Below are 23,572 nucleotides of genomic sequence, written 5' to 3' on the forward strand. Positions count from 1 at the left end.
TGGAGAGAGGGAGAGAGAGAGATATGAAAACAGAGAGAGACACAGAGTGGGAGAGAGAAAGAGACAGAGAGAGAGAGAGAGAGGAAGAGAGAATAGATTAATAGAAACTAAGGAGAAGTCCAAATTATTTTTTCTATTGTTTCAAAAATATGTAATATATATGCTAATTTGTTTCATTTATACTACTGGTTTCTCTGTTTATCAAAGAAATCATTTTTTCTCTTCTTTTTTGTTTTTTTTTGTTTTTTGTTTTTTTGGTACCGGGGATCGAGCTTGGGTCCTTGCGCAGGCCACCGAACCACTGAGCTAAATCCCCGGCTCGTTTTTTCTCTTCTTTGTAAGGCAGAATCTTTTTGTCTATGACTGAACTCTGAGTAACATTCTTTTAATATTATGATATACAGTGTATTAACTATTATTATTCTGTAATTACATTGTTATAAAATATTGTTTTATTTTTCATGAAGAGTGCTTTTTGATGTTTTTATTGATATGTACTCATATTACATTGTGCTAAGCATGAACACAACAAAATATGTTGTGTTCAAACATACATCAATATTTACCTCTGCAACCCTCACATACTCCTGGAGAAGGAGTATATGTAGTGGGTTTGGATATGCTAACAATTGGACCAGAGGAAAGCTCAGAAGAGGACACTCAAGCTAAGCTCCCATTATTTTCAAGATGGAACAGCAGGGAGTGTTCTCTTTGAAATTCAAATGCAAAGAGTGCTTGGAGATGCAGCAAACAACGGATGCTTCACGGTGTCAGCCTGAGGGATGAGTGATGATGATCGATTTTGCAAAATATCGAAACTGACAGCAATGGTTGAGCTGGAGTTAGGATGATGAATAGCTGGGAGACTGAGCTCAAAAGAAAAGTGAAAAACAAGCCACAGCGAGCTTGGACCACTTTCAACTACAATTAGGCAAGCATGTTAGGAATAAGTTTTCTGTCCCTCTCAATAGGTATTAAGTAACACCTGTTTTACTTCTTTTCTCTTTTTTTATTCAGTTACTGACATGATATTCTGATTGTCTTACCATTTCTCTTCTATTTTTCATAACATTTAATTTTGTCTTACTTCAGTGAGGTTTTCTGGACTTTGTTAAAATGTCTTAGTGACTTTTTTTTTTTTTTTTTTTTTTTTTTTTTTTTGCTGTTACGCATGCAAGATGGGATGACTCCATTTTACCCCAGCGTGGCCTTTAAAAAGTTTTAAAATTAAAGTGTGGCTACCTAAAGGAAAGTACACAAATCAAGAGTAAATAGTTCAGTATTAACAAGTTGAACACATCTATTTATTCACCATACAATTCGAGAAGCACAGCATCATTAACATTTGTCGAAAGCTCTGTTCTTTGCCGCCACACAGCCTCCTGCCACAGTGATTGACCCCACTCTGACTTCTAAAGGAGAGAGGAGCTTGAGCTCTTGTTCAATCGTAAGTTCATGGAGTCACAATTATGTACTTCCTCATGTTTGTTACTATTTTACTCACTAGTAGTTTTTGCATACTTATAATCTTGTATGCAATTATAATTCATTATTTCTTATTGCTATATACTACAATTTACTTATCTGTTCTTATATACATACATATATGTTTTCTTTCTGGTACCAGGGATTGAACTCAGGACCTTGCACTCAAAAAGCAGGTGCAGGCACCACTGAGCTACATCCCCAGCCCTTGTCTGCTCTTATACTGATAGGCATTTGTTGAATTTCCAGTTTAGGGTCATTATCAATTATTCTATAAGTTACAATGTTGTGTATACACTTTTCAATTTTTCTTATTAGTATGTGTTTGTAGTACATAGTGTTTACATTTATCTTGGGGAGCAGGTACATGTACTGAACATATCTTAATCTCTTTTACTCTCCTTTTCCTTCCCTCTATCTTACTCCCTCTCTTGATACCTCCTTATTTACAAAAGATCTAGCTCCCTGACTCCTATCACCTATCTTTATTTTTTCTTTAGTTAGTCATACTTTGGATTTCTCAAATAATAACAGAAGTTATGGGATGTTTAAGATTATGAGCCTGATTTATTTCACTTAACATTATAGTCTCAAGGTGCACCCATTTTCCAACAGTTTTGTTTTTTTTTTTGTTTTGTTTTGTTTTTTAATATACCAGGGATGAAACTCAGGATCTTGTGCTTGTGAGGCAGGCTGTGGAATCACTGAGCTAAATCCCTGGCCCTGTATTCCAACAAATTATTCAAGGTTATTCTTCCTTATGGCAGAGTTCTACTCTGTTATACATAAATGCCACATTTTCTTTATCAAATCAGTTACTCTGTTATGCATAAATGCCACATTTTCTTCATCAATCATCAGATGAATATATAGTCCACCTCCAAGAACTATTTTGTGCTGCTTTAAACATGTCTTTGTGCATATGTCAAAAGTTGTGTTAGGTATATATCCAAGGGTGGATATAGGAAAATATAATAATTACTTCCAGGTGAGTATTCCAACTTTTAGTCTCCAAAGTGCTATACTTGGGATCTTAAGTGTCCCCTCAAGTGTTGGGTATTAAAACCTGGAGCCCAGGGAGGTGCAGTTGGAAGGTGTGTGGTGGAGTGTGCCGAGGTCATTGGAGATGAGCCCAATACCCAGACACTGGCCCCTTCCGGTTTGATTCTTCTGCTTCCTGGCAGTGGGATGAGCATTTCACTCCCCCATAAGCACCCCCTTGATGTGTTACTGTGTCACAGGCCCAAAACAGTTAGGCCAATCAAACATGGAGTAGAACCTCCAAAGCTGTAAGCCAAATAATTCCTTTTGCTTTATATATTGTTCATCTCACGTAGATCTTACAGTAACTGACAGCTGCTAAATACACAGGTGATTGTTATAATTTTCCTTCCCCTCATGTATATATGAAAGCTCCAGTTACCCTTTTTTTGTTACATTATGTTTTCTGTACATTCTTTCTAGCTATATTCATAAGTGGTTTCTCATTATTTAATAGATATTCTAGGAAAAGTTAAGATACCTGATATTTGTTTAATTGCACAGTAAATGTATGCAATATATTATGTGATATTATACTATACTGTACTATATTATTAGCTCCATAGAAATGATACATACTGAACAATAATATTTTCTTGATTTATATTGCTGACAGTGCAGTGACAAATAATACATATTTATATGATGTGCATTAAAATAGAAGTGAAGTATCATAAAGATTATATCTCCTCTCTTTAAATTCACAGCAACTCAAAATATACATTTAATTTTACGTGCTTTAGTCCTCAAAGTTATTACTGAATGTGCAGAGAACTGAAACAATTTGAGAAAGCAAATTTAAAAGGGAAATTGGGTTAGTACTTTCAGCATTTAGGATAACACTGCTTTACAAAGTTTTATTTTAGACATACAGAGTCTTGAGTCGTGTAATATATATTTTAACTTGATTCTCAGTTATATACAACATTCATGCATATACATACAATACTGAGAACTATAGTTTTAAAGAAAAAATTTGAAAGAGTAGAACTATATTAGCTATTAGCTACACATGCCATATTTTACAAAATATTCATTACCGCAGAATAATAGTTCTCTGGAAAATCTCTTCCTTGTCATAGATTCTGGGCAACTTCATGTTTACAGTTCCAAGTATTCAGATTTTTGGTGGGACTGGAATGAAAAAACCATGTGTGTTCAAGTGCATTATGTAGTTATACACATTGTTACACGAAAAGGCTACATAGGGCTTTAAAATTACAATATTTTTATCATTGTTATTTTTCATAAATATCTCAAAATCTTGGAGCCAATTTTTGTTATCTTATCTGAAGTTCAAATAGGAGTTTTGCCTCTTCACCTTTTGAGTGTTGTACTTCCAAAGATATTTCCTAAAATGTTTTGTAAGTTTTTATGGTGTTTGTTTGTTTGTTTGATTTGCAGGAGTGGTTACTGAACTGATAGCCTTGGGCATGCTAGTCATACCTCCAATATTGATCCATGTACCTGCCCATTTGTTTGGGGTGCTAATTTCTTACTTGTTTGTTTTTTTTTTTTTTTTTTTTTTTTTTATTTTTTGAGATAAAATCTTGTTGAGTTGCTCAGGCTGAACTCAAACTTGCAATCCACCTGCCTCAGTTTCCGGAGCAGCTGGAATAAGAATCATGTGCAAATATACCCAGCTTACAATACTCTACAGACTAAATTGGATGTGTGATTTCTCCCTTCCATAGCACTTTCCAGAAGTCTTTTCCTTTCCCCTATATTTTCACTTTGAACTATATCTAGTGACTCTTTTGATATGTTAAAGAAGATATTATTTAGGGGAAATTAATGTATCTACATCTTGAATCTCTTCATGTTTACAGGTTTGGAGAAGGTACGATTAGTACATGAAATTAGAAGGCAGGTGAAAGTGATCAACCACATATTAAAACATCTTAGAGAGGTAAATGAAATAGGAATGCAGGGCAAATAGGAGGAAGGTAGGGTCCCTGGAAAATCGAAACAGCAAAAGGACAATGAGGAACTAGCTTGATTATTGAAGAAAGATAATACTGTTAAATAAAAGAAAAAGCATGAGAGATACAGAGAAGAAGAACACGTATTATAAAGTGTCTAGAACATAATCAGCCTCATAAAAAGTGTGATATGAATCTGTAGACAGAACAGAAAATTCTTGAATGGCTACCTGAAAATGGCTTTTCTGTTCTTGAATGGCTACCTGAAAATGGCTTTTCTGTTCTTAAATAAGGGTACGTAATGTCCTAATATCACTTTGATGCACCAAACGTATTTTTCTCTTAGTCTCCTTGGTATGAAATTCCCACCAGATTGTTGTTGAGATAGAAAACTCAAAGAATTCTTTCAAATTTGTTTATTACTCAATTATTGGTATTTTTGCCTTTAGATGTGTATTTCTGTTGCCTTTGAATGTGTATTTCTATGGTAGAAAGCTTGCAGTGTTTATGTTCTTTTCATTACTTACTCAATTTTTATTCTTTCTATTTTCCTATTTCACTAATAAGCCCACACCAAAAATATACTTCTTATTGTAAAATAGAACAGCTATGGATAATAACTATGTACTGTCTATATAACAAAGCTAGAAGCGTTTTGAATGCTTTCACCAGGAATAAATGACATGCTTTTGCAGACAGCTGTGTTGAACTTGATTTAAACCTTGCGCAATATATGTACATACATATTAGAAAATAGTACAATAATCCGTAAATATATGTGATTCATGCTTTTATGTATCAGCTTGATTTTATTTTAAAGATCATGCTTCTAAGTCATTACAGAAAATAAGAGACTACGGTCTAAATAGTGCAGCATGAAATTCAGTGTAGGGCCGGGGATTTAGCTCGTTGGTGCCGCTGCCTGCCTCACAAGCGCGAGGTCCGGAGTTCGATCCCGGGTACCAAAATAAACATAAACTCAGCGAAAACCGTGGCTACTACATAAATATTACCATGTTCATAAAAAGTCGGTACATCTCCCACTCCTTCACTCCGTGCTACTTTGAATAGCTGCTTTTGACAACCATCTGTTGTTTTTGATGTTGTACGTATTGGGTATTACTGGAGGCCAGACAAGCCGTTTACAGCTTAAAGACTATAAATTGGTTGTATGGTACAGAGAAATAATCTTTAAAATGTGTCTCCTGTGTGTACCTGTTCATCGATCCAACACCTTGCCTTATGCTCGTGCCCGCATTGGATAATCATCATTATGGAAATAACTGTGCTTGCCTGTTTGAACCAGTAATAGCGGCAGATGCTGGGAGTACTAGAAATCACGCAGGCTTTCATGCGTACTTTTAGAATGCTTTTGAGTGGGGAATACATTTGTGAGCACATTCTCATTCTTTTCCCCACCTGTTTTAAATTGTCATAGAACAAATCCCTGCTCCATAACGTTCACACTTCAACACGGCGTCCTTGACGTGCTTTCGTCTGCTATTTAGACCAAGTTGGAAAAGACTTTAAGAAGAGCAACAGAGTCATAAGAGCTCTAAAATTTGGATGGAAGACACCATCCAAGAATAGTAAATTTGAAAAAACAATATTTTGCGGGATGATTTAACTTTTAGGGTTTTTTTTAATTGGTTAACGTACTCCTAAATCTTAATGATATCATTATTATTCAGATCCAGGTGATTATATATGCCTTTAAAGCAGTGGAGAAGCACTAAAGAGCTACAAACTTTCCTGCAAATATTATGTTATCTTTCTTTATACAAAGGTTACTCTGTTGATTGTGTTGTTTTGTTTGTTTGCTTTGGGGTACTAGAGATCATTCCAATATGCCTCGCACATTCTAGGCAAGTACTTTGACTTTCATAGCATTTATATCAATGGACTCATACAGGGATATCTGGGGACAGCTTGGTTTCTTTCACTCGGCATAGTTGTTTTGAGAATGTGCATGTATTTTTGTCTATCATAGTTAACATGTCGTTACTGTTGATTACAAATCAGCTCTACGAATTTATGACACTTTATGTATCCATTTATCTGTCAGTGGACATTTAGGCTTTTTCCAAGTGTGAGCTGTTACAAAGAATGTGCAAATACAAGGATGGACAAGTGCTGTCACGGCTCTTGAGGGAATGCCTGAGAGTGGAATGGCTGAATATGTGGTCAGCGTAGGTTTAGTTTTAAATCACACAGTCCATCTACTTCCGAAGTTACATGTCAATAAATAGTGTAGGTTCCTAGGTATCTTCCCAAAAGAATTAAAGGGATCATACCGCAGTGATATATGCTCACTCATTTTTATAGAGGCACAGTTTGTAATAGCTGAAACTTGGAAACAGCCCAATTACCCATCATTTTGATACTGGATAAAGGAGATGTGGCTTTTCTATAAAATGGAATACTACTCAGCCATAAAGAATGAGAAACTAGAGACGTTTATAGCTAAATGGATGCACATTGAGGCCAGACTCTTAAGTGAAATGAGTAGAACACACATGTAAATACCAAATAGTTTCTCTGGTGTGAAAAACTAGAAGTGTAAATAAGGGTCAAATGTATAATTGATATTGTGTAGTAAGAAAAAAGGTCTAAAGGGGTAGGGGAAGTGGGAGGGATGGAGGGGGAGAAGGCAGGGCAGGGTAAAGGGGAAAAATATAAGAACCCAGATACATCATGTAAAGGTACAAGATCTCAATGATGAATGTAACTGCAAAATGGACCAATAAAGAAAAAAAAGTGTATGAGATTTTTAACTCTTAACATTATGACCAACATGCGACATAGTCATTTGACATTTTATGTTTTTTAGTAGGTTTGCTAGTGTATAAAAATGTGATTTTAATTTGCTTTTAAAGGTGAACAATCCTGAGTACTGTTTTATGGACTTATTTGATAAAGTGTTATTCACAACCTTTGCCTATTTTAAAACTTTCAGTTCTTTGCTTTATTACATTTTGAGAGCTTTTTATATATTCCATATGGCACAGATCCTTTGAATATTGTATAAATTGTAAATCTTTTTTCCACTTCTATGGGATCTCTTTTCATTAGTTTAGCAGGACTTTTCAAAGAGTTGAAACTTTTTATTCCAATGAAAACACATTTAAAACATTTTTTTCTCTTTGGATTATGCTTTTTATATCATATCTAAGAAATTTTGCCTAACCTAAGGTTTGAAATGTTTTTTGTTTTGTTACAGAATTTCATGGATTTAGGTTTTACAGGATTTAGGGTACATTTTGAACTAGAATTTGTCTTTGTCATAATATAAAATAAATTTAGAGGAGAGTTGGGTATTCAGATACTCTAGTAAAAGTTTCAAAGGCATATCCCTCACCTATGAAATTATTTTTGGGCTTATATATGAGTATATTGGGCATTACCAAAGAACTTTAAGCATTTTAGCGGGTGTTTAAATCAGGTAGTTTTACTTTCCTAAATTACTCTTCTTTTTCAAAATAAATTTGTTTTGTCTCTTTTGGGATCCTTTTTTATTTCCAAGTGAATTTTATAGTTGTACTATCAATCACTATGTAAAAAAATCTAAAGCCAATACTATCACAAAAGCATGATTTTGTCTATAAAAAAAACTTGAATAAGATCTTGTTAAATCTGTTAATTGAAAATGAGTGCCCATTTGCAGTCTGAAGTAACAAATTTTAAATCAATGCAAAGGGGGCTCTTTTTTTTTCTTTTGAGTAGGCCAAATATATAATATATATATATTTTGTACTGGGACTCAAACTCGGGTCCTTGCTCTTGAAAGACAGGCAACGGCACCACTGAGCTAAATCTCCAGCCCCAGAGCCAATTGTTATAAAATTCAGTGCATTATAAATCGACACCAGATCCCTACTCACCCTCTTCACTTGTAGAACTACTGCCAGATTTTGTGTCCAGAGGCTCTGAAAGGCCGGGTACAAAGGGTGGCACATAATGAGTTGTGTTACACTCCAGAAGAACTCCTGAAATTTTCTAATTTATTTAGACAGAAATCTGGTGGACATGTGTGGACATAGATGCTAAAAAGCATAGGAAAATGATGAAAAGCACATAGAGTTGAATCAGCCCAAATTTATTTATATATCACTAAGCGAGGACTCTGTACTTAATGTTGAAGTTTAAGGAGTTGAGACCCGCCCTAACGTGGACCATTGGCTAACATGTGGTAAACTGTTATAAACAGTGACAAACTGTAAATGCCAGGCCTGCCTTGGCTTATATAAAAGGATGATTTCAAAAAGTTAGGCAGATTAGAGTGTTAGCATGGATTTGTCATGTAAGACCCATTCATCGATATTGAGAAAGTCCAAAAGACTTGCTGTATCAGTACTGTCAGAAAAAAGTTTGCAAGTGTAGCTCCAGGAACCTTAAAGACCTCTGTGTTCCATTTTCTGTATAATTCAGATTTCATATTGGAACTGCAGCCACCAAATTAGGAAATCTACATGCAAAAAAAGGACTAGACCCGAGGTGCTGACAGCCAAATGATGACGCTCAGCTGCTAAATGAAAAAGGTTTGTAGCTCCCATAATGGACAGTGGAGACACAGCAACAGTCCAGCAACAGTCCAACTGGGCTGGTTCAGGCAAACCTAGATTTCATGGTGTTAGACGATCATGGTATAAATTCTTATGCGATCTGTATAAGCAGAGTTGCTCTAGAGATCTAATGAACATATGTCCAGCCTGAATCACGGGAGATTCTGGAAGCACAATCCATTCTTAGATGTGAGTCAATTTACCAATGTCCTTTGAATGAAGGGAATGCTGGTTCCTCTCAAGGAAGAACTCAGGTGCATTACAGAAAATATGAACAGCTAAACTTAATCTACCCCAAAGGGGCCCATGACGTTTTTACCAGGGTAACTGTTCACTAAAGAAAATAACCAAGCTATTTGCATATTATAGGGCATTGTCTTTGAAATGATGCTGATACTGGAGACCAAAACTGTCAGTGTGGTTCAAGAGTCAGATTAAGGGAAGTTGCATGGCCAGCGGAGTTTTAACTGAAATTCATCAGAATGGGCCCAAAACTCTACCTGTGGTTATTTCCTGAATTCTGTAGTCCAAAATTAGAATATATATTCTCCCCAGCAGATAGATTCACCAAAATGGTTCCATGATACGCGGAGTTGGAACTTCTACTTAGGCAAAGGTAAACACCAAAATAATCCTGCTATCTGGGAGGAATTTGAGATCAGTGCCACAATCAGTGAGTTAGAAAATGCAGGAGGGTGACACACATCACATCCCATTTAACTTGCCTATTGGAACTGTGTGCTGAAAAATAATTGATCTTTGAGAACGAAGGTGGATAAGCTGACTTTAATCATAGCTCCTGCACAAGATCTGGTTTCAGTGTGTGAGCAAATTAAAATGTCTGCTGATACCTGGTATCCAGTTATTGATCTGGCAAGCACATTTTATTGATCCCCGTTTCTTTATCCTTGTTCATAAGGCCCAGCTGAAGCCATTCTTTTCCAGCTGGCAAAGCTAGCAATAAACTTCTCTGATAATACCTCAGGGGTATTTGAACTTTCTAGTTCTATGTTCAAATGCAGTTTATCAGGATTTTGAACAGCTTTCCCTTCCACAAAATATCACATGGGTTTATTACACGATTGAGCAAGAGGTAGTAAATAAAAACGTATTGGTAAAAAAAGTTGGATGTCCAACTATAGAAAATAAATTCAACAAATATTTACACACTTTCAACTCCAATGAATTTTGTAAGTGCCCAGTGGAATGGATTTCTGAAAAAATAACCCTTTAAAATGAAGGATGTTTTATGGCATTTGATTCTTTCTCCTGCAAAAAGAAAACGCAATATCTAATTCCTTCTTTGTTTGTGTTATTTCAGCCCACTAAACTCAGACCAAGGGAAAGCTCAGCAGCAGGTCCTAGGAAGCAGCTCCCACACTTGGATCACATGAATTTTGTAAATCAGTGGTGCTTGAAGTGTCAGTGGCAGATAGGTATATTGTTTTCAGCCTTTGTTAGGACCATAAAGGTCAATTACAATGCAGGACTTTTGGGTTTTGGAGCAAAGTTATACCATCGTCAGATTAATTTCCTTGTTTTGAGAGAGAACTTTTGACCTCTTCTATACCGTAATAGAGACTGAATACTTAACAATGTGCCACCACATTACTATGTGACCTTAACTACCCATGATCTTTGTACTACCTAACCAACCAGCCCATAAAGCCAGGCATATACTCCAGCACTTCAACATCAAATGGAAATGGTTTATATGTAATTGGGCCCAAATTGACTTTAAAAACAAAAGAAAACAAAAATTAATGAATAACTGGGTCAAAAGCCCATGGCTCACAATCCTGCTATCCTGCCTCGCTTTTCCCAGCTTACGCACAAGGCTTCATGAAAAGTGGCCCATTGTCAGGTACAAGAGAAAGAGAAGATTAGGATCTGGTTTGTGGATAGGCAAACACCTCCCCAAAGTAGTCAGTAGTATAACTGCATCCTGTTCCTGGGATATCCTTGAAGCAGTGTGATGAGAAGAAATCACTCCTGAGGGTAGAACTTTAAATACTGCACATAAGGTTGTTCACTTTGCTTGAGAGGGAAAATGTCAGATTTGTGTCTGTTATTGACTTATGTCGCATGGAAAATTGTTTGGATGGATGATCAGGAAATTGGAAGGAATATGATTAGAAAATGGGTGGCAAGGAAATTTGAGGAAGAGATATGAGGATAGACTTCTCTAATAGGGTAAAAAAGCATAGAGATATTGACTTCTTTGGAATGTTCACCAGAGACTCAGCTCAGCAGAGGAGGATTTTAATAATCAAGTGGATGGGATCACTCTATCTATGAACATTTGTCAAGATCTTTTCCCAGCCCCCTTTGTCATCCACATCAAGCGGCCCCTGGCAGGGATGAAGGTGACAGAGGGGCTCAGAAGAATGAACTTTCCTTCGCTGCAGTCCCAGATGGATGCCCACTATGCCGGCAGCAGAGATTAACACTTAGTCTTCTCCCTTGGCTGATTGGCAGCTTCCAGGTATCAGCTGATTTCACTGGACCACTTCTGTCCTAGAAAAATCAGTGTTTTATTCTTATAACAGACACATTGATTATAGATTTGCCTTTTCTCAGTGCAGTGTTTCTGCCAAAGCTATTGTCTATGGACTTACAAAATACTTTTTTGACCATCATAGCTTTCCAGGAACTCCACAGGAAATTAATTAAGTAATGATGCTATGCTTTGGAATTCACAGGCACCACAGCGACCCCAGTGGTCCTAGCAGTTTGCTTCCCAGGGCTGTGGAAGGACCTTTTAAGGACTCACTGCAGCTGCATGATGGCAGGAATTTTCAGTATTTCATATTCTCTCTTTAGAACATCAGCGAATGCCTACAAACAATGTCAAATATATGATGTTACTCCTGTAGACGAGATTCACAGATCTAGGAATCACCAGATGGAAATATGAATGGTATGGCTCCATATTATCTCTAGTGACCCACAAGCAAAAGCTTTGCTTCCATTTGCAATTTCACTTTCTGCTGTCCTACAGGTCTTAATTCCGCAGGGAAAAAAGAATCCACCAGGAGATATAATGATGATTCTTTTGACATAAAAGTTAAGACTGACACAGGTTAGTTTGCCTTCATTCTCTCCCCAAGGCATGCATTAACAAGCCAACAACGGAGTTACTATGCTCGCTGTTCTGATTGATCCTGATTACCAAGGGAATATGGTTTAATTACTATAGAGTGGAGGGGAATAAAGGCATGTTTGAAATTCAAGAGATCCTTTAGGGTGTCTCTATTAATATACCCTGTGATTAAGGCTAGTAGGAACGACCATAATTTAATCCAGATAAGACTATTAGTGGCACAGACCCTTCAGGAATGAAGTTTTGCTTTTCTCTGCCATATAAAGAAGCATGACCAGCCGATGCACTTGCTGAAAGCAGAATGGGTAGTGAAAGAAAGTTGTATAAATACCACTTTCTTGTGTACACTTATCACATGACTACTTTAAAAGATGAGGATTTTGTCATATGCATTTTGCTTATTTTGTTATGAATAGGTTTATATATATGAACACAGACATATGTCTATATCTAGATACACGGCTATAAATATAATGAGGATTGTGGTTTGGATTTGGGATCTAAAATGTCTCCTAAACATGTCTCTTACTGCAACAGTGCACAGAGGTGGGGCTTTGGATGTTCTCCGAAATGAAAGGATTAATCCATTTGTGGACTCACAGCTTGCTGTGCTAGTGGTCGGGGCAGAAAGTTGGGGAAGTGGGGCCCAGGTGAAGAAAGTAGGCCATTAGTGGCAGACCCCTGAAAGACACACTTTGTTCTTGCTCCCCTTTTCCCTGGCCACAACAGAATGCACAGCATTGCTCTCTCCTGTTCCTCCCAGTGTGATCTTCTGCCTTACCACAGGCCCAGAAGCAATGAAGCTGACTGACCAGGAAACGAAGCTTCGAAGCCATGAGCCAAAAATCAACCTTTCCCCCTTAAAATTGATTTTCTGAGGTATTTTGTCATAGTAAGGGAAAGCTGAATAATACAATATCCTATTTGTTACACATCCCACATTAGCTCTTTTTCTCTTACATATACACAAGAGATCCCTGACTACTATAAAATTCTAATAAACAGTTAGCTCAGTGGTTCTACCATCTGCCTCACAAGTACAAGGTCCCGAGTTCAATCCCAGGTACCACAAAAAAAAAAAAATTCTAATAATGTCCATGTTAGATGCCTTTCTAGTTCACTTGAAGATATCTAACCACCTTGAAATGCCATGAACTTTGCTCAATTAAAGATAAATATTTCTACCTTTAATTTTGTTTGATGATATTATTTTATAGACAAATATCCTCATAGACAATCATAAAATCAAAAAACAAAAAAAAGACAGCTGTTGATAGTATGATAAAAATGTAATGGTAATATTTTATGGTGCTGACTTGGCTACTACTTCTCTTTTCTTTCTAAGGCGTTATTTATTAATATACTCACAAAAAAGAAACAAATCCTTTCTACTTCAAAATCAAAAATTTAGTTTCAAAGCTAGGCGTGGTTGCTCACACCTGTAATCCCAGCACTCAGGAGGCTGAGGCAGGAGGATAGCTGTGAGTTCGAGACTACCCTGGGCTACATAGTGAGTTCCAGGTCAGTCTCAATGACATAGTGAGGCCCTGTGTCTAAAAAAATAAATAAATAAATAAATAAAAAATGATGCCTGAATGAGATAAGAACTAAAACTTACACCCTAAGTAATTTAGAAAACTGCTGAAAGTCAAAATTAACTGTCTTAGTGCCTCTGCTTTGCTCACTTTCAGCCTTAGCACAAAGACCAGGTGAAGCTGATCCCAAGAAGTTAAAGAGAAATAAATGAAACAAGGCTTTAGATGCTGCTGCTTCTATAGAAAGAATATTATTTCTCCCAGGAAAAAAAAAAATCCTACAGTGAGGATGGGCACTAAATAGAGGTCGTTTTGTTTTGTTTTGTTTCAGAAAATTCAAGAATAGATGGAAACCTGAGCCACTCTTTTCATTTAGGTTTTACAAAATGTTAAGAATCAGAATTCTTTCCCGAGCCTACTGTGAGCACACAAGTCATGTCTGCCCTGGATCTTCTAGGCAGTGAAATGTTGACAGAATTCCTGTCTTGATAGAAAATTTAGTAAAATCTCTGTTTGAGTCCATAGAAATCACATAGACTAAAAGCATTTTTGTTTACAACCAAAGCAGCAGAAATATGGAATAACAATCTGTCTGTGGAGCAGTCTCATGGTAAGATGAAGTCATGGATCAAAATCAACAGTGGCAAGGGCTGGGGATTTAGCTCAGTGGTTCGGTTGCCTGCTTTGCAAGCGCAAAGACTCGAGTTCAATCCCCGGTACCAAAAAAAAAAAAAAAAAAAAAAAAAAAAAAAATCAACAGTGGCCTTACTGCCAGTGAGCAGCAATGAACAAGAGTTTTATGGTAAAGCCATCATAAACACATGCCCACAACTGCCATCTCACCTCCCAAGCTTGGGCCTTGGTCTTGGTCTCCCTTAAGCCATGAGGAGAATTGAACGGAAATGAAGACCAACTTTCTCAAAGTCTCAAAGTTAGTATTAACTTAAAAGTTAACATTAAGTTAAATCAGAAAAAGTCAAATTAAACACATAAGAAAATTATAACCTGACGACTTTGATCCTTAAATTAGCAAAAAGCACTATTATTTACTGTGTTTACCAGATACAAGTATTGTATCATCAGCTGATTTATGAAAGTTCTCTCTTTTTTCAACTGTAAAGCATATTCTAAAAATGTTGCCCCCTGAAGAAGTGTTTATAAGGACAAAACCAGTTGACTCTGACAATACAAGTTGTTATATCATCTTAATAGCATAATCTTGGATTGACATTGAATTCATTCTTTTTATACCTGTATTTTTAGATCCAGCTATACAAGGTTCCTGTTCAAATAATAATGAACTTCCTAGCCATGTCCCTTGTCTTTTGAAGTCAATTTCCATTAGCACAGACTTTGTGATTTCCCAGCAGGATGGGCAATACTTTTATTTCAGTCACAAAAGACAACTAAATATTATAGGTGTTCAGTTTAAATAAATACTTTATTTATTAAATTCAATACTATACTTTGTCTTGGGCTATTCTCAACATTTGAAAAAGAAATTGACCCCACAGGCTTAGAAGGAATTTATATTTTTGAAGAGGGAATTGGACAAGAGGAGAGATGTGGAAATTATAGATTCATTCCCTAAGGCAACTCCTAAAAGGACACTTAGAATGGGGGATGTGTTCTTGAGGTCTGGCCCTACAAGGACCAGAAGGAACAGCACCATATTCAGCTGTGACCTTTGCTGTACATTTGTAAGATGTGAATTCAGCCTCAAACCTTGCCAACAGGTACAAATCAGGTTTACAATGCTGACCTCAGCTAACTGAGGAGCAACCACATTGGCCAGCCTCTAAGAAAATCTGTTTTCATTTTAGAAGCATTTCCTGCACCCTTATAAAAAGAGAGTCAGGGTGTGACACCATAAAGGTGGACTGTGTAAGATGTACTTAGCACTCAACAGTAAACACTGGTAAGACTACAGAAAAAGTCATAGAGTGAGAAACATGTGGCGTTACCACTTGTGTCCACTTTTCTGTCTCTATGTGTGTGGGGTGTTTGTGTATGCATTGTATATATGTTTGCATAAATGTCCAGATTGTTGAATTTAGGAAAAGATTACAAAGAAGAGATATTAAACTCCTTAGATATAAAAACCATCCTGAGGTATTTTTCTTGACCCTAAAAACATAAAAGAGCATGTAATAGTTTTATGAAGAGGAACAGACATTTCTGTGGTATATTTCTTACTCCCTAGGCATATTTGAGAACTCTAAATATAAATATAAACATTAGAAGCCACCGGGTGAAAACACACAGGAAGTTGGGGGAGTGTGATGATTCATTTAGGTGATTCAATTCAATTCACAACTTTTCACATGAATCAAAAATCATACAAATTGGAAAAAATAAGGTTTGGCTGTATTAATATGTATATGGCATAGATACTAAAAAGGAAGCAAACTCTGAGAACTAGCCAGTTTTGAGGACTTACTCAAACTACATAATCACACATAAGTCTCAAGTACGTAATTTACATGATAATCACAATGCCCTCATATGACAGAGTTAATGGAGTCACATATATGAATATCTAAATTTTCACTCATGCTTAATGGAGCTTTATGTATTAACTTGATTTAAGTGTTGGGGGAGAATAAATGTCTGACTAACACATTGCTTGGCCCCTGTCACTATAGTCCAATAATCTAAGCTTTCTAATCAGGATGCTATCCAACTGAATTACATTCTGAGGCTAGTTGAGGATAGCTTTTATCCTCAGGATCTGTCCTCCTTACATGTAGAATAAATGGTCATTTTTATTAAATAGCATGTTTTTCATGAACAAAATATTTTCTTCTTATAAACCAAGTGTTTTCCACAGTAAATAACTGCCAAATTTGACAAATTATGAATTTGACAACATTTTACAGCACAATAATTAATTGTTATTTTGAAATATATCATCTGACTCCTTCTGGTATATTTCTAAGACTATGACACTTTATGGCATACTAAAAGTGGGCTTAGTAACTAATTTGCTTACCTGTTAGAGTAAGCCTAGATTTGCTCTTTTCTTTGGCTATGTGTTTGCCCTACATAATGCTTACATCCACCATGGGGATATACATGTACATGATATTTCTTTTTTTTTTTTTTTTTAATCCTCTGCCTGCTCTCCCTGCATCTCCGGCATTTAGGTCTTTTTTAGCCTACATTATAGATAACATTGATTCCCTGCACAAATACCTACACTCCTCCACCAACTGTTAAATATTGGTTGAAAATGGTTCACATTTCCTGCTCTTGCCCTCTGAAGGATTGCCATGTGCTGAAAATGAGACATCTTGTGATACAATTAATGGCCTTCCTAGTCCTAGAACCAGGGTCCAGTGTGTTACCAATAAAGACAGACCCACAGGCTCAGTCTTTGTTAATATGGAGGGGTAGAGGGGTTAAGGGAGGGCAGAGGAATGAGGAAAAAATAAGAACTAAGATACATCATATAAGATACAAGATCCCTTGCCAGGTATGGTGGTGCACACCTGTAATCCCAGCACTCAAGAGGCTGAGGCAGGAGGATCACTGGGAGTTCAAGACCAACCTGGGCTACATAGTGAGTTCCAGGTCAGTCTCAATTACATAGTGAGACCCTGTCTCAAAAAAAAAAAAATGTACAAAATCCCAATGATATATGTAACTGTATTATATACACTTGATGGGAAAAAATGTCATTACCATCTGCTGTGACATTAAGTAGGTCAGATATGAAAAGTAAGGTCTGTAGTAGTTGATCTGGTGAGCCCTTGAATCCACCTAGTGATCATGCCTCTAGTTTCTTAATATAAAATCAAATGGATATATTTAGCATGTGGCAAAATCTTTATTATGCCTCCTTCAATTGAGTCAGAGTCCCTATGGAAGGAAAGATAAAGTAAAAGCCCTGTCATCTCTCCATCTTTTGTTGAGATGGTAAATGAGAAGCATTATCACATTGTGTAAGACAGGAAGGAGACTGGGTCGAGGACATAGCTCAGCAGTACACAGTGCCTGCCTGGCAAGCGTGACTGAGTTTGATTCCCAGTACCAAAAAGAAAGAGGGGGTGAGATTAGTGTTATCCTCTGAACCTTGAAGGATGGGTGTCACTCACATAACTGCCCCCTTCGTTCACCAGTGTAATACCTGCAAAATCTAGATGCACGAAGGTGGGTGACAGTAGTCTAACCAGCAATAACTGAGCATCACAATTGTAATTGCTGTGCCGGCCATAGTGTCTTATCTTCCAGTTGTGAAGTCATGTCTCAACCAAGTTCACTAAGACTCTAGTTTACACAGCAAATGATGTGGCTACTTTTTATTTCCCCAACAGACATTTTAAAAAGAAATAGGTCATATCCACAAGGGAAAGAAAACACTATACTGTTACTGTCTTAGGCTTATTCATTTTCATGCTCCTTTTTTTGTTATCAAGGCGTTTGATAGAACATCACACCAGTCCTCAATTGGGCCAAATAGCAGCACTGTGGCAAGTACTTTGGGATACTAATTCAGATTATGTGCGGAGGCCAACCCTGTATAAATTATGAAGCCTAGCATATAAGAGAAGGTTTTAAAGGGGTTAGTGTGCTAAGACATGCTAAATAATCTTCACCAATGAAAAGAACAAGATGCTTGAACCAATACAACATACAATCAAAGCACAACACTTGGTAGTTATCTTCGGATCTTGTATTATCCTGTTACACTTTGGGATACTGCCTCATCCTAGTTATCAGATAATTTCAGTCTAGTAGATTTAGTGGTCCACAAAGAAGTAGGTCGCATTCATGGGGCTGGGGACATTCTATGTCAAGTCTAAGCTCTGAACAAGGAACATTGCCACAAGGGAAGCAGGACATGGAGGATCATGCAGTGCTCGAGGTGTGTTAGATAGGGAGGAAATGCCACAGTTTCATGTTGGACTTCTGGAAAAATTGAGTGTGACTGTAGCGAATCAGAGTCCTGTGGTTCTGGGGAAATGACTTTAGGCTTGTGTGTAGGAAAAAAGTGTAAACCTTCTCAGAGAAAGACGTTGAGGAGAGAAGGCTAAATGATTCATGTAACGCACTCGAGTGTGGGGCATCAGAGCGATCTCCACTTTGCATTAATGTATTTACGTACAGGAATAATTTTACAAAGTGTATATACCCTAGCTTTCATGCACATATATAGTTGGGCAGCCTAGCAGCAATGGCAGCACAGTAGGGATTGGCACTGTGGGAACACCTATTTTGGCTTCTCATATCACCAAAAAATCTTTGCAGCAATGGTTGATTCCAAGGCCATGGCAAATAAAACCAAAAATATGATCTTAGAGCATCTTTTTGTGCCCTCCCAAAAATAAATGCTCATTATAAGATAAGGCAAATTCTATAGTAATGGATATATCTCAAAGGGACACTAGAATCATTTGAACAAGCTACCAGTGGCCAAATCTGGGACTATTTTTAGCAATGAAATATCGTAAATGTAGCTCTAAGGATAAGATACATATACATGAGTTAAATGAAAGAGAGAAGAGGCAAATCTCCCATGTTGAAAAATTCAAATAATTCATGGAGAGACTGCTCTCCGGGGGTTGAATCGTGTCTCCCTACTCCAGTGTGAAGCAGCACAGCACTTGCAAAGAGTCCAGAATGGACATGGGGGAGGGGGGCATATCAAATATCTGGAAAACAAACGCCTCCAACATATATCTGTGATATGATGCGGTGAAAATGGCATTTTTACCTCTCTTGACCTCCTTCCAAGAATACGCAAGTCCTTTCTAATATGAGAAAAATATCAAACACATTGCAATTGAGAGATATTTTTACCAAGTATCTGACTAGCAGTCCTGAAAACTGTCAAGACCATCATAAACAAAAAATAAATATCTAAGAAACTGTCAGAGCCAGTGTGGAGACTTGACAACTAAATGTAATGTGCGCTCCTAGATGGGAGCCCAGAACAGAAAAAGGGTATTAGTTGAAAACTAAGAAGTCAGAATATAATACAGGCTTTATGTATTAATAATAATCATGATATATGTATGCAGATTTATAAATTTTTTAAAATGTACTCAACCTCAATTTGACAATTTTTCTGTAAATCCTAAGCTTTTCTAAAATAAAGGTGTTTAATTTTTAAAAATACAGTTTTTTGGAAGCCCAAGAGCATTAGATTGCAGGACATCTAATATAGATGTGAACAGACTTGTTTATCAAGATCTAGGTACTGTTGGAATCAGTAGGACTTAGGGTCAGGTGCTTTCAGCAGGAAATCACTGCAAACTGAGAGCAGTACACTTTCATTAGCCCAAACAAGTCCAGCAGGACATGTAGGCTGCCCGGACAGACAGTCAGGAGACTGATCTCATCCACACCTTTCCCTCAGTGCACATTTATATAACCTCATAGAAGTTTCCTATGCTCAGCCTAAAAAGAAAATGTTGTGCCCATGCATGAAACCTAAAACCATAGTGCAGCTTCTCTGTAGTGTAGCTCAGTGACAGCCCTCAAAGACAAGGGTGAGAAGCTCCCAACCAAGGGGCAGAGCTCGGGGCAGCACACTCAATGATGCGTCTGATACCGACAGAGACACAGCCAGAGATAAAGATAACCATAGACTCACAGCCAGTGTAAATAGTTTAGCCAGCTGGCAGTTGACAAAAAGTAAGAGGGCAATTGTATTGCACACTAATGCCTAACAGAACATTTTCTGAAAAATAAGTATAAAAACAAAAAAAAGACTCAAACAAGGAACAAAATTCCCTGGTCATTAGACATAATGTGTCACTGCGCTCAGATACCCTGGTAATATTAAAATGGTTTAAATTGAAAATCCTTGGTCTTAAAGATGGAAGCTACACATTTTAATAGTCACTGTGGATGGTGAACACATGAACCCAAAACAATAGACTTACTGAGATTACAGCATCTTCCCCAGGCTGACCACTGCCTATACTGTGGTAAAATAATTGCCCAGGACCTCTCTGACCATGGACAGGAAAATTACCTACCATAGCTAGTGCTGATGTGTGCTTCAAGGATGGCGTTGACTTTCTTCTACAGTGTCTCACTCAGCACTAGTAGACTTTCAGGGCCCAAAAGATATCCGATGTACTCCTCTAAGATTATATATCACACTGCCTTGGACAAAGGCGCTCACATTATTGCAAAGAACACTCATTTGACCATGAACTACATTACTCCTGCCTCACACCACACTATTCCTAAGACATCAGTCTGATACAGCTGAATCTTTCAGAAATTCCATGTATGTCTTGCTTAGAGGTAACATCCGTTGAGCATCTGGAACTATATTTCAAGACATATGTGCATTTGCTATCAATATCTATTTTATTGTACTCTGTCGTTAATTTTGTTTTTTTGTTTTGTTTTGATTTTTTTGAGACAGGGTTTCACTGTGTAGTTGAGACTGCCCTGAAATTCACAATGTAGCCCAAGCTGGTCCCAAACTCACAGTGATCCTCTTGCCTCAGCCTCCCAAGTGCTGGGATTACAGGCCTGCACCACCACGCCCTGCTTGTACTCTGTCGTTAATAAATTTAAACATAGTCCATGGAATGCAAGGATCAGAGTAGGAGTGGTCTTCCGCATGGTTCATCCTAGTGGCCCATTGAGGAAAAGTGATTCTTTTGTCCACACAAATTGGGATTCTGAATGCTCAGAGGTTTTGTATCTGGTAGAGTTGCTTCTGCCAGACAACACGGTGCAGCACTAATTATAAAGCTGCAGCCAGCAGTGAGGCACTTGGTCTCCCTGTGCCAATTGATCAGGAGGCAAAGAGAATGGTGTCCCAGTTGGCAGGTTTAATTTATACTGATAATTACGAAGAAATAGGGTTTTTCTGCAACAAAATGGGAACAAGGAGTTATATACATGGCCTTTAGATTATGTGTTAGGGCTTTTTTGTGGTTTTCGTCCTTCCTCAGATTTAAGTAAAACTGAAGAGATACAAAAAGCACAACTTCGTAGAAAGATGTGGCTGAGCCCTAAGGTTCTGAGAAGATGAGAGCCCTAATCACAGACCACTTGGGTCATCTAAACATGCGGAGGTGATGTTCATGGGGGGTGATGTGAAAGACAAAGAGGAGGCTTTGAGTGTCAGTCACAGCCATGATATGAAGCAAAGAATCAGAAATCAATAAAAATCAGTGCTGCTTACTTCTTACAACTTTCTAGAAGCTCTTCCCAATCCACATCCTAGAGCTATGAGCCAGCAAGAGTAAATCTAATTGGACAGGCAAGTGGAGCTCGTTGCTACAAGGGGCTGACTGACTAGTAGGCACTGCCGAGGCTACATGTTCGTCGTCTTTATTCAGTCTGTGCACACGTATTCTGGAGGCTGCTAACTATTCCATTTTCTGAAGGATTGTTTTTGGCCAGATGGAGATTCTCTAATACAAGACTTCTCTCTGCTATACCAGGGTAACCCACAATAACTGGATAAATTATTGTGAACGACGGGCTTCGTTGCTTTAAAGGGAACTAATTCTATTGTGCAAATCGTGCTCCACTTTCCATGGTATCCAGCAGAAGAAAACTTCCCGAGAGACCACGGCCTCACCAGTCCCTTTGTCCTCTGTTCCTTTTCCTTCACAATCCTACTCCCAACACCACTTTGGAGTAAGTCGTGCACAATCACATAAACCTCTATCTCAGCCTGTGCTCCCAGAGAACTCCCTTAATCTCCAGATGCCTTGTTTGTAAAAGTTAATGGAATCTTATCCCGATAAAAGTTTGGGTTACCTTCTTTAACAAAAACCCGATTCAGAATAACCATCCCACAGGCCTTCTTTGCATGATATTCACTTTAATAACAATAATCGCTAATTTTGAGCCCTTGTTTTATGCTAATCCATTCACCCTGCTAGAACAGAATCACACAAACACACACACACCAGGTGACAAACAACATTTATTCCTCTCAATTCTGAATGAACCTTGGAGGTCCGAAAGCAAGCAGCAGGATACTCAGCATCTGTGGAGGGACCTCTTCCTGCCGGCCATCTGCACACTGTGCCCTCACGTGGCAGAAAAAAAAAAAAGCAAGGCTCTTTCCTTTGCCTTTTGCAAGGGCACTAATTTCACTCACAGAGTCTCTGCTTTCATGACTTAATTGCCTCCCAAAGCTCTCACCTCCCAACACTGCCATTTTGGGGTTAGTATTTCAACCTATGGATTTGGAGGACACATTCAGTTCCTCAAATATTCCAGCCGCCATACTCAGTGCTTTGTACATGGTCTCAGCCAATCTTGAAATAACTCTGTTCCATGACAGCACTCTTAGGGTGGCCCCTTTTATAGGTGGAGAAATTGAAGATTACAGAAGTGTTTTAAAAGCTTCTTCTATGTTGTATACTTCATAAGGACAGAGGACAGTATCCAAACCCAAATTTCAGCTCGAACTATAAGCCATGCATTAAGTCTAGACAGGAGAATAATAAATCTATTTATTTCTGGAGAGCAATGACTTTTCTCAACCTTTGTTCAAAAATTCATGCCCATACAGTATATGTTGTAGACAGAAGTACATTTGGCTTTTATAGTTGAAACGGGTTAAGGAACATTGATCTGGACCTGCTTGATTCCTTCTCCTTGTAGTTTGAAAATGGCTGCTTCTTACTGTACTTCTTTTCAACAGATCTGCCCATTGTTTTCCCAAAACTTACTCTTCCATATCCTCTTTTTCCCTCAAAATACAGTGCAGTTCTGGGAAATGAATCATGTTTGCCTAAACTAGAAACATAATCTTACTGAGGAATGATTTTACAAAGGTGCACTTTTAAACCAATTTTGACTAATAAGATACGTGACAAAGTTTCCCAAAGAAAATATAATTCTTTGTTAAAAAAAAACAAACAAAGAGAGAGAGAGAGCCCTTTTGTTCCCCTTTCCCGATTTCTGTACAGGAAACATGGATTCAACAGTTAA

Source organism: Fukomys damarensis, unplaced genomic scaffold (genome assembly GCF_012274545.1).
Source record: "Fukomys damarensis isolate Sample0158 unplaced genomic scaffold, DMR_v1.0_HiC HiC_scaffold_32, whole genome shotgun sequence".
Taxonomy (NCBI): Eukaryota; Metazoa; Chordata; class Mammalia; order Rodentia; family Bathyergidae; genus Fukomys; species Fukomys damarensis.